This window comes from Leucoraja erinacea, chromosome 8, assembly GCF_028641065.1.
Source record: "Leucoraja erinacea ecotype New England chromosome 8, Leri_hhj_1, whole genome shotgun sequence".
Lineage (NCBI taxonomy): Eukaryota > Metazoa > Chordata > Chondrichthyes > Rajiformes > Rajidae > Leucoraja > Leucoraja erinaceus.
Genome location: NC_073384.1, coordinates 46,705,660 through 46,718,701, shown reverse-complemented (window position 1 = coordinate 46,718,701; position 13,042 = coordinate 46,705,660). Strand labels below are relative to the sequence as shown.

Below are 13,042 nucleotides of genomic sequence, written 5' to 3'. Positions count from 1 at the left end.
AACTCAGCAGGTGAGGCAGCATCTATGGAGAGAAGGAATAGACGACGTTTCGAGCCGAGACCCTTCTTCACCTTCTTCAGACTGATGTGGGGTGGGGGGGGGAGGATGAAAGGAAGAGGCAGAGACAGTAGGATTTGAAGGAGAGCTGGGAAAGGGGATGGTGAGGAAGGAGAAAACAAGGGCTATCTAAAATTAGAGGTCAATGTTGATATCGCTGGGGTGTAGACTACCCAAGCGAAATACCCAAGCTTGTTTCCTCACTACATAAGCATATTCTGTATGAAGGACGGCATAGTTTAACACCAGATAATTAATAAAAAATGCTAGTAATTATGTACACCAGGCAACTTTTGGTCATTTAATATAGTATACCTTTATATTATTTTGAACCATATTTTGGTGTAAATAATTGCCCATTTATGCCTATTTTTGTCAATAAATGCCTTTTTCGTGCCTTTTAGGTAATTTTATTATGACTTTTTGCCAGCCTATTTCAGAGTTTTTTAGTGCCTAAATATCCTGTCTCTAGTCATGAGATAGTCAGGTTAAAAATTAGAACCTTCTAACTATACAGTTAACCATTGAACCATTGTGGCGTGTAAAAGAATCAGAAATATTTTGACTTCCAATATATTTGTCACTTTACCTTGATTACTAATATATCCGTCACTTAATGAAAATAAAGCACCTCCATTTTGAAAAAAATGTTTGTGTTATAGTTTGAATTTTGAGTTTATATATTGCAAGTAGGTTTCAAATTGTTTTAACTGCAAAGATATTTTCTCAAACAAATATGCAATTTGCTAGTGGAATAAAAATTTAGTACTGAAATTATTGTTTCCTATTCTTGCCCATGTCCACGTATAAATTAACAGAAGAACGTAATCATATGTCTCCCAATGTGGATTGGATCGTTGCCAACTATTTCACAGGAAATGGTCTGTTCTGTAAGATCAATGACAAAGATTTCATTTGGAATCTACCAAGTATATGTTTTACAAATATATGTTTTAATAAGCCATTTCTTTTCTGAGGAGCAAATGATCTCCCAACATGAAGCTGTACAATTCAGGCTGAATTTGTTTTTTCAGATAGATATTAGTTTAATCAAATGCTTTTTAATATTTTTTCATTGAATATAAATATTTGTTGTATATAAATGAAATTTTCCATTCACTTTTAGATTTGATATGTAATATAGTTAATACTTTTCTAAGATGTTACGCAATGTTCAGAAGTGCCGAGTAAAAGGGCAAGAAATTAGAAATGTGTTCTTTAATTCTTATTAATCCATAATATTAGTAATACTTGGCTTTCAAAATTCATTTAGATGACATTGTGACCAAGAATGAATTTTTATCCCTCAATACAAAAACGGCTTCATATTTGTTGATTCTTTTCATTGGTTTTTAGACCGGTTTTTAAAACATATGTCATGCCTTAGATTTTGACATTCTTAAAGTAAAATTATTTTAAATTGAAATTTCGCAATTACAGATTGAGGGATACTTGATTGTGGTAGCTAAAAATAAAAGGGTTTTTTTGAGCATCAGCAAACTCTGTCTTAGACAGCACTGCTTGAAGGAGCATCCCAAAGATAAGGGCACCATAGAGCAAAAGGTCACATTTTGAAGTATTGTCAACTCCCATCTGCCTGTCATTTCTCCAAAGGCCAGAATCCATTGGATTAATTTACACTTAAACAGGAGCAAGCTGCTTACACTTTGCCTTGATGAAATGCCTTCTGGCTTCCCTTGGTATGAATTTGAAGTTGTAATATCTATGAGGTCGTACCCTAGAGGATGTGTCATGAAAATAGGTGTACAGTCACGGCTGTCGTAGTACTTTGTGTGAATACAAGTAAAGCTTAGAGCAAACATAATTCCTTCTGACTATTTCTTGAGGAAATAAAAGCATTTATAAAATTAGGTGTGTGGGAATGTGGCCGCAATGTCAATTTAAGATATTGTCTAGTTTAACCTTAAACTTAAAAGAGCATCTCTTGCTTTCAGCAACATGAAGGAAAAGGTCACTTATAAAAAGAAAAAAGCATTGGTCAACACTTTTTAAAATTATGACATAATTCTCAGCCATCGTTAGATAATACAAAATCTTTAATAAGTAACACACTTTTTTACTGCTGATCCTATGTCGGTCATTATTTTAGCGAACTTTATAGAATTTGCATTAATTAATTTTGGAATGCATTTTTACATTTTATCTGGAAGACTTTTTGTAAATTATATTAAAAAAATCTTGCACTTAAAGTAGGAGTCAGCAACCTTGTTCTGCATAGGGGCCAGGACCCATGTCTGTGAGCGGATGGCGGGCCACATTTATCGTGTGTGACACTTGGTGTTGTTTTTCACATTAGTTTTCAAGTATTTTTCAATTAGTTTTCTGCAGTTCCCAGATCAGCTCGTGTGCCCCTGGACTGGCTGTAGCGCCCAGGTTGCCAGCATGCCCCGGACCGAGCTGCAGTTCCCAGATCAGCTCGCGTCCCCAGGACTGGCTGCAGTTCCCAGGTCGGCTCGCCTTCCCCATAGCACCCAGGTCGCCTGTATGCCCCGGGACTGAGCTGCAGTTCCCAGACCAGCTCGCGTCCCCGGGACTGGCTGCAGTTCCCAGGTCGGCTGCGTGCCCAGGGACGAGCTGCAGTTCCTAGATCAACTCTCATCTCCGGGACTAGTTGCAGTTCCCAGGTCGGCTCGCGGCCCCGGTACTGGCTACAGTTCCCAGGTTGTGAAAACTAATTGAAAATAAATACGCCTGCGGGCCGGATGATTTCAGGTTATGGACTGCATCCAGCCCATGGGGCGAAGGTTGCCGACCCCCGAGTTAAAGCAAGCCTTTATATGATGCAGCCACAAATAAAGATATTGCATTTGGTCAATAATGTTGCTTATTCTTGTTCTTTGTATCCATATGTTATACTTTATGAATCGCAAACTACTAGTTTTAGCTTACAAAACTTCAGGTGGCAGTTATCATTGTATTGGATTTGACTGGATCTGCATCAATTTTTTACTAATATCAGAATCTCACTGAGATTTTGCTTATCAAACAGGCAGCTATCTTATGTGGAATGACATAGTTCATGGTGTAATTTATAGGCCAGTAGCAAAAGATTCCCACTTTGTGGAAGTGGTAGCCATTTCTAAATGTTCTGCGCACTAAACCTGGCTGACATTTTCCAAGCACCTTGATCATCTTTTGAAGGTCTATTATAACGGCATGACAAACAGGTGATTTCTATTGCATTTTGTCTTCAATAATTTGGTGTTTACAAAAATCCAGGACTTTTTTTAATTACCGAACGATAGTAGTAAGTCATTGAGAAGAGTAGCAGAACGTTAAGTTGGTTGACTAATAGCCAGGATTTTGACCCATTGCTCCAGAGGGATGAATGTGAATCCCAACAGAGCAGCTGTAATGTTGAAATCTGGAATTTTAAACCAAAGTCATTAAATCGTGTGAAATTATTGAATCATCATAAAAGCCCACGTGGTTCATGAATGGGCAGGGTATTTGCCATCCTTTACCAAGTTATAACAACATTTAAAAGACATTTGGATAGGTACTTGGATATGAATGGTTTAGAAGGATATGGGCCAAATGCAGCCATGTAGATGGGGCATATTGGTTGGCATGGAGAAGCTGAGCCTAAGGGCCTGTTTCCGTGCTTCTCTTAGTTCAGTGGAAATTAAAGTGTAGAAACAAGGAAATGCAGATGCTGGTTTGCAAAACTGACAAAGTGCAGGATTAACTCAGTGGGTCAGGCAGCATTCCTGGAGAACATGGATAGGTGACATGTTGGGTCGGTACTCTTCCTCACATATCTGACATCTGAAGAAGGGTTCGGACTCGAAACATCATTTAGCTGTGTTCTCCAGGGATGCTGCCTGACCCGCTGAGTTGCTTCAGCACTTTGTGTCTTTTTTAAGTAGCAATTAAGGATGGTTGTTTTAAGTAAATTTTTATGACATTAAGATTTTCCATGCTAATGCATTAGAATGAAATATGTTTTGATGCACTATATTGTTACTTTTGATTTGGAACCTAAATAATTTCTACTCAAAGTCTCGGCAGATTGATGTAGTATCAGACCAGTTCATGGTAAAGCAGGCACAGAACTAAGAGCGGCACCGTGGCCCAGCGATAGAGTTGCTGCCTTACAGCGCTTGCATTGCCGGAGACCCTGGTCCAAACCCGACTACGGGTGCTGTCTGTACGGAGTTTGTACGTTCTCCCCATGACCTGCGTGAGTTTTCTCCGAGATCTTCGGGTTCCTCCCATGCTCCAAAGATGTACAGGTATGTAAGTAAATTGGCTTGGTAAATGTAAAAATTGTCCCTAGCGTGTGTAGAATAGCTTTAATATGCGGGGATCACTGGTCAGCGCAGACCCAGTGGGCAGAAGGGCCTGTTTCTGCGCTGTATCTCTAAATTCAACTAAACTAAAATGCTGGAGTAACTCAGCGGGTCAGGCAGTCTGAAGAAGAGTTCTGACCCGAAACATCACCTATTCCTTTTCTCCAGAGATGCTTCCTGACCCACTGAGTTACCCTAGCATTTTGTGTCTGTCTTCGGGGCAGTCTGAAGAAGGGTTCTGATCCGAAATGTCACCTATTCCTTTTCTCCAAAGATGCTAACTGACCCGCTGAGTTACTCCTGCATTTTGTTTCTACCTTCAGTTTATGGTAAATTGATGTTGTATCCTCTGAATTAGCATTTTGATTCAATTAACTTTCCTTTAAGAACTAAGTTTAAAGTTTTCATGCCTTAGAAGCAATACAATACCTCAATCTACTTATATGCAGTATCACAAGAGTTTGTTACTTTGATTTCCCAAGCGGTGTATTCTTGACCTGGTCAAGGATAATGCATTTTAGTTGAGGCACAAGAAACTGAAGAAGCAAGAATCTGGAACAATTTTTGTATTAATTGATGCATGTGTAGTTGTGGATTGGCAATGAGTGCAGGTTAAAAATGGGAGAGATTACACATTTTTAAAATGTATTCTAGATATTTATTTATTAGCAGCTTAATTTAAATCCCATACCCATTTGTAATGGGCTATTAAATTGTACAGGGTTTTACCTATAGTAAATAACATATTGAATGAGTGTTTTTTCTGAAGGCTAATAACCACATATTTTTCATGCAAGCTTGTTGATTGCCTTTGGGAAATTTTGAACTGGTGCTGTAGACCATTGACAACAAATTAAATATGAATCGGTGAAAGGGAATAACCAGTGTGCGAGAATTTAGAAATTTGGGGATGTCACTTGAATTCTATGAATATGAGACAAAACTGAAGTGAAGTTCCTATACTTGCACTGTCTGTAAAGGTTCAATTAAACTTCAGTCTCAAGTTGCCAAATAAATGTTGGAAACTGAAAACTGCAGGACACTAACAATTTGTATTTTATGAGGACCTTTTGTGAATCATGTAGAAATAAATGTGACGTTTAAAAAAAAAAAACAAACATTGCTAAAGTGTATCTCGGGTGTTAAACATATGGCCCAATAAATATCACAAAACACTTGGAAGTTCATTGACCCTGAGCTCATATTTTGAGGTTATAAAATGTTCTGCATCTCACTTTATAGCATGTTTGAATAGGAACCAGATTTTATAACAGGATACTAGTTTGAGGATCTACTTTAATGTTTTATTGAAGGCGCAAGAAAATATGAATGTGCTCAGATTTGGAGAACCAATTTGTTAGCAGACTAGTAGTTCATATTTGCAGTCATATTTCTAATTTATTTCTCCCATCTGTCCCACACGTTGCCCCATTCATAGCGATACAGAAGGCAGCCTACCTACTTCCATTTATTGTGCGGTTTTCTGGGAGGAATCAAATAAAACATCCGGGAATATTTTCTTTCCATATCTTCGCCCTCTTCCTTAAGAAAAACTGTTAAATGACATGGGAGCATTTACAATGAATCACAAATGAATTTCAGTTATCTTCCATTACAATGGAAGCAAACTTACCACTCCCTGACTTTAATTCATCTGCTTAGAAATGTGCTATGATCCAAAATCTTTGAGTGCAGTGTTGGCTGGTTCTGTAGCCAGCCTGTGAACATTTAAAGCAAATGACGCTGAAATGGTCAAACGACGGTCAAAACTTAAAATTCCATTGAAATGTTATCTTTCACCTCTGGTAAGTAGTGCAAGTTCAATCTTGGAATCATCCCTAACTGATATGAACACCTAGCATTTAAATTCCACAACAAAATGCTGTACTACCAAGATGTGAGGGAGACAATTTAGAAATAGTGAATATACAGATAGAGCAGCATTTATGTGCCAATGACCTCTTCACAAATGTTAATTTGGGGTTTTAACTGGGCTACATCTATGGCTGCTAACATCTTTAAAGGAAAAAGTCTGATAGCTAGAGATGTTGATGTAGTAGTTGGAGGTTGATCAATTCTGCAAAATCAACTTTGCTTCAGAAGTACAACAGCACTGTCCATTTGTCCAAATGTTTTGGGTATTTCATCATTGGCCTTCCTATTCTCATAAGATCAGAAATATGATGTTTACTGATGATTATATAATGTTTCATAATTTTGCAATTACATGGAATCTAGAACAGTACAGCACGAGACCAAGACATATGACCCACAATGTCTTTGCAGAACATGATGCCTAGACCATCACCTATCACCCTGCACATAACCCAAAACCCTCCATCCCTGCATATCCATATGCCCATCCAAAAGCCTCTTTGTTCCAGGCACTTACACCATCTGTGTGTAAAAAAAAAAAAAAAAAAAGAACTTGCCCCACGCATCACCTTTACACTTTGCCTCTCAAACTGTATCCTCTAGTATTTGATTTTACCATCTTGGGGAAAATACATTATCTACCCAATCTGTGTCTCTCAATTTATATACTTCTATAAGGTGCACACAATACCCCAAATGTGGCCTAACCAAAGTCCTATAAACTTCCTAACTCTTATATTCATTGCCCTGACCTATGAAAGCAAGTATACTATGTGCCGCCTTTACCAACCTACCTATATTTCTACTTTCAGGGAGTTATGGACTTGGGCCCCAAGATCGCTCTGTACATCAATGCTGTTAAGGGTCATGCCATTAATTGTGTATTTTCCATTTACATTTGACCTCCCAAAGTGTAACACCTCAAACTTGCATGGATTAAACTCCATCTGTCATTTCTCATTTCTGTAGCAGATTGATATCCCGCTGCATACTCTGACAGCCTTCCTGGAGTCTGCTATCCCAGTAATCTTGGTATCATCTGCAAACTAGCTAACTAAGCCATCTACATTTATGTCCAAGTCATTTATATATATCAAACGGCAGAGCCCAGCACAGATTCATGCAGAACTCGACTGGTCACAGACCGCCAGCCTGAATATTATTAACCTTCCACCACAACCCTCTTCTATCAGGAAGCCAATACCATACATTCAAGTCATTAATAATCCCATGCATCTTAATCTTTTGAATCAGCCTACCATTGGAGACTTTATCAAATGCCTTACGAAAATCCATGTAGACAACATCCCACTGCCCAATCCACATCGATCACCTTTGTCACGTCCACAGAAATCTCGATTGAATTAGTAAGACACGACCTGCTGTGCACAAAGCCTTGCTGACTGTCCCCAATTGACCCGTTTCCATATGGGAGTAAATCCTATCCTGAAGAATCCTCTCCGGATGTTTCCCTGCAACTGACGTGAGGCTCACCGGTCCATAATTCCCTGGATTCTCTCTACATCCCTTCTTAAATAAAGGAACAACATTAGTTACTCTCCAGTTCTCTGAGACCTCGCCTGTGGCAAGATGCAAAGATTTTTGTCAAGGCTCCCATAATCTCCTCTCTTGCCTCTCTCAATAATCTGGGGTAAATCCCATCGGGTCCTGGGGATTTATCCACCTTAATGCTCTTCCGGAACTCCAACACCTCCTCCTCCTCCTCCTTAATGTCCTTAATTGATATTGTCCACACTGACCTTTGAATATACAGTGCCCTCCATAATGTTTGGGACAGATACATAATTTATTTGCCTCTGTACTCCACAATTTGAGATTTGTAATAGAAAAAATCACCTGTGGTTAAAGTGCACATTGTCAGATTTTAATAAAGGCCATTTTTACACATTTTGATTTCACCATGTAGAAATTACAGCAGTGTTTATACATCGTCTCCCCATTTCAGGGCAACCATAATGTTTGGGACACAGCAATGTCATGTAAATGAAAGTAGTCATGTTTAGTGTTTTGTTGCATATCCTTTGCATGCAATGACTGCTTGAAGTCTGCGATTCATGGTCATCACCAGTTGCTGGGTGTCTTCTCTGGTGAAGATCTGCCAGGCCTGTATTGCTGCCATCTTTAGCTTATGCTTGTTTTGGGGGCTAGTCCCCTTCAGTTTTCTCTTCAGCATATAAAAGGCATGCTCAATTTTCCAAAACAAGCAGTCATTGATTAAAATCTAACTGTGCACTTTAACCACATGTGATTTTTTTTTTTCTATAGCTAATCTCAAATTGTGGAGTACAGAGACAAATAAATAAATGATGAGTCTTGTGCCATTATGGAGGGCACTAGGTATAAAGAGTTTTGGAATGTTTTCTGATCCAATCGCCAGCCATTTTGGTGCCCCTTTTGGCCATTCTAATCACCTGCTTGAGTACTTTCCTCCTTTCTTTATATTCCTCAAATGTCCTGCCTGATTTAAAACTCTTAAACCTTTCATTCGCATTATTTTTCACCAAATATATCACCTCTGGTTCCCTTACTTTGCCATCCTTATCCCTCCTCCTTACGGGAACATGTGCGGCACAGTGGCGCAGCGGTAGAGTTGCTGCCTTACAGCGCCAGAGACCCGGGTTTGATCCTGACAACCAGTGCTCTCTATATGGAGTTTGTACCTTCTCCCTCTGACCTGCGTGGGCTTTATCTGGGAAGCACTGGTTTCCCTCCACACTCCAAAGATATATAATAGACATTAGGTGTAGGCCATTTGGCCGTTTGAGGCAGCACCCGTGATCATGGCTGAACATCCACAATCAGTACCCTGTTCTTGCCTTCTCCAAATATTCCTTGATTATGCTATCTTTAAGAGCTCTGTCTAGCTCTCTCTTAAAAGCATCCAGAGAACCAGCCTCCACTGCCTTCTAAAGCAGAAAATTCCACAGACTCGCAACTGTGTGAAAAAGTTTTTCCTCATCGCCGTTCTAAATGGGTTACCTCTTATTCTTAAGCTGTGGCCCCTGGTTCTCGACTCCCCGAACATCGGGAACATTTCCCGCCTCTACCGTGTCCAAACCCTTAATAATCTTATATGTTTCCATAAGATTTCCCCCTCATCCTTCTTAATTCCAGAGTATACAAGCCCAGCCGCTCCATTCCATCAACATATGACAATCCCACCATTCCGGGAATTAATCTGGTGAATCTACGCTGCACTCCCTCAATAGCAATATGTACAGGATTGTCGGCCAATTAGTAGAAATGTAATTTAATCCTAGTGTGTGTTGGTTAGTGCTTGTGTGCGGGGATCGCTGGTTGGTGCAGACACGGTGGCCAAAAGGGCCTGTTTCCGCTCAATCTTTAAAACAAAAACTTTTCACTGTACCTTGGTGCCCATGACAATAAACTAAACAAATTTCAACTAAACTAAAGTTTCAGTTTAGAACATCGATCAACTGGCCTTTATCTGTTCACTGTGGATGGCTCGATTGTGATCATGTATAGTCTTTCAACTGACTGGTTAGCATGCAACGAAAGCTTTTCACTGTATCTCTGTACATGTGACACTAAACTCAAACTTACCTTTCTTATTATTAAGCTCCTCCAACAGCGACTCAGTGGACGAATTCCACGCTATGTCGTCTCTAGTTGCCTGGATGAGTCTTCTTGATTAGTACCACCTGTTTTTGTCTCCATGATCTTGTATGAAATATCAAAACCCTGGAACATTGAGTTGGCAGTCATGCCCCCCCCCATTCCGCAATCACGTTTCTATAATGGCAACAACATCATGGTCCTAAGCATCAACTCAGGCCACATCTACTTTTCCATCATACTTCTTGCATTGAAATAAACACATTTCAGCCCATCAGCATCACTATATTGTTTCCCCTCTCCCCGCCTGTCCTTCCTTTGAGACTTACTGGTCTTAACCTCTACCTTCCCATCATTCCTTCCAATTCCTGACCTCCCACTCTGCTGCCTCTCTAGTTTAAAACCTCCCATGTAGCACTAAGTAAACCTCCCTGGAAGGATACTGGTCGACCTCCTGTTCAGATGCAACCTGCTCCACTTGTGAATGTCACCTCTGTCCCAGAAGAGATCCCAATGGTCTAACAATCGGAATCTCTATACCCTGCATCAACTCATGAGCCATGCATTTATCTGTCCTATATTCCTATTTCTACCCTCGCAAGCATGTGGCACTGGGAATGATCCAGAGTTTACTACTCCAGGACACTACTTCCAGGACAAGGGGTCACAGCTTAAGGATAAAGGGGAAATCCTTTAAAACCGAGATGAGAAGAACTTTTTTCACGCAGAGAGTGGTGAATCTCTGGAACTCTCTGCCACAGAGGGTAGTTGAGGCCAGTTCATTGGCTATATTTAAGAGGGAGTTAGATGTGGCCCTTGTGGCTAAGGGGATCAGGGGGTATGGAGAGAAGGCAGGTACGGGATACTGAGTTGGATGATCAGCCATGATCATATTGAATGGCGGTGCAGGCTCGAATGGCCTACTCCTGCACCTAATTTCTATGTTTCTATGTTTCATGTTACTTTTGCGGTCTGCTGTTTAATGTTCTGCCAGTCCCTGTATTCACTTTAGAGGATCTCATCCCTTTTCCTACCGATGTCGTTTGTGCCAATGTGCACAACGATTTGCGTCGTTGGCTACGTCCTCTCCCTTGAGAATGTTCTGCAGCAGCTCTGAGACATTGTAGACCCTGGAACTAGGGAGGCAACACATCATCCTGGAGTCCCATTTGATGCAACACATTCTCCTGTCTGTGTCCCTAACTAATGAGTCACCTATCACAACAGCTCTGTTTGACTTTTCCCTTCCCCACTGTGCCTCGGAGCTAACACCGCAGGCTGGACCACTGATGCTATTGCTGCTCTTCCCTGACCGGTCCACTGCCACAACAGGATTATAAGGACCTGTTGTCAAGGGGAATGGCCCGAGGGGATTCTTGCACTTTCTGCCTACTACCTTTCCTGGTCTACTTCTTACCTGTACCCTAGGCATGACCTCTTCACTGTCACTCTTTTCTTAAATGATGTTGTTTCTGCCTTAACTTCCTCCAGCAGTTTCTTCCAGATACCTATCACCCTTCGTCAATGTGCAATGTCTTTTACATTTACACCCGGGGAGAAAGGTTCAAACTGACTCACTAAATATGCCTCTTATTTTATATACTTGCACCTGGTCTCCCATCGGCCTCTGCCATTCCAGTGAAAATAATCCAAGTTTGTCCATCCCTTCTATTTGAATGTTTTCAGATTCAGATTCAAATTTATTGTCATTGTGCAGTGTACAGTACAGAGACAACGAAATGCAGTTAGCATCTCCCTAGAAGAGAGACATAGAATATGAGTAATAAATAAATATATTTACGTGCATACAGTCATAGTAGTGCAATTATTATTATTTTTTCCTGGTGGGAGGAGTGTGCGGGGTGGGGGTGTGAGTCAAAGATATCTTGGCAATTGAGTCAAAGATATCTTGAATGTCAGCGTCTGCACAAAGACAAAAATTATCTGCACACTTCAGTTGGTTTACTGAGGTTCAGATAACCTTCATTCTGAAATGTTGTCACCATAGTTTCCCAATAGTTCTGAAATGTTGCTCCACTCCCATTGACCCTTCTTCAGACTGAAAGTCAGGGGAAAGGGAAACGAGAGTCATCATCATCATCATCCTTTATTGTCATCTTGCAAAGCAACAGTTGTACAGTGCAAATGAGAAGATGTTTGTTAGGGAATACCGGAGCATCGCACATAAAACTTAAACATTTTACGCATAAAATAAAAACAATTTTAAAAAATCCAGTTCCTGATAAAACAGTACGAATAGTTTAAAAAAAAAGTGCAGGTAAAAACAGCAACATTAAAATACAAGTAAAAACAGTCATAAAATGTCCAGGGCAGCTGATTTAAGTGGCCAGAGCCAGTGCCAGATTTATTACTCAGTGTCAGTTATTAAATTGTCAGTGCAAAGCAGCAGAATCAGTTGGAGTGACTGTTTAGCAGCCTCACAGCCTGTGGAAGGAACTGTTTAGCAGTCTGATTGTCCGGGCTTTGATGCTACGGCATCTCTTTCCTGGTGGCAGGAGATCTAGATGTGTGTGGAGTGGGTGCAGTCGGTCCTTTGCTATGCTCAGTGCTTTTTTTCAGGCAGCGGCTCTGGAACAGTTCTTCTACCGAGGGTAGGGAGACGCCAATGACCCCCTCACTACCCTCTGCAGAGACTTCCCGTCTGAGCAGTTACAGTTGGACTACCACGTGTTCATGCAGTACGCGAGTACAGACTCCACCGTGCCCCTGTAAAAAGTCCTGAGGTGTATAGATGGTGATGTAGAGAGATATAGAACAAATGAATGAAAGATATGCAAAAAAGTAATGATGATAAAGGAAACGGGCCATTGTTAGTTGTTTGCTAAGTGAGAACGAGAAGCTGGTGTGTGACTTGAGGTGGTCTAAATCTAGATTAATACTGAATTGCAATAGATATAGTGATAGACAGCGTGATATAGCAATAGACAGAGTGATATCGACAGATACATATTTTCACGTCTGTATGTATAAAAATATTTTTTCAAGAAAAGTGTAGTAAAAAAAAATTCTTGTTGGAAATTATAGCTTATTTGTCTATTTTTATTATGATTAATATTATATTTGGAATTCATAGTGTATGCACATACAGTATGTGCATCACAATGACATACATTGTAAGATTAGTTGAATCGCTAGACGGTAGGCGGGATGCCTGTATTTCATTTATTGCATCAAGTTTT

General features: G+C 40.2%; 1 protein-coding gene across 2 annotated transcripts in view; it reads left to right on the top strand.

The window, feature by feature from the left end:
* srbd1 (S1 RNA binding domain 1) overlaps positions 1–13,042 on the top strand; it is a 217,844-nt gene that overhangs the window by 70,228 nt on the left and 134,574 nt on the right. The window lies entirely within an intron of this gene.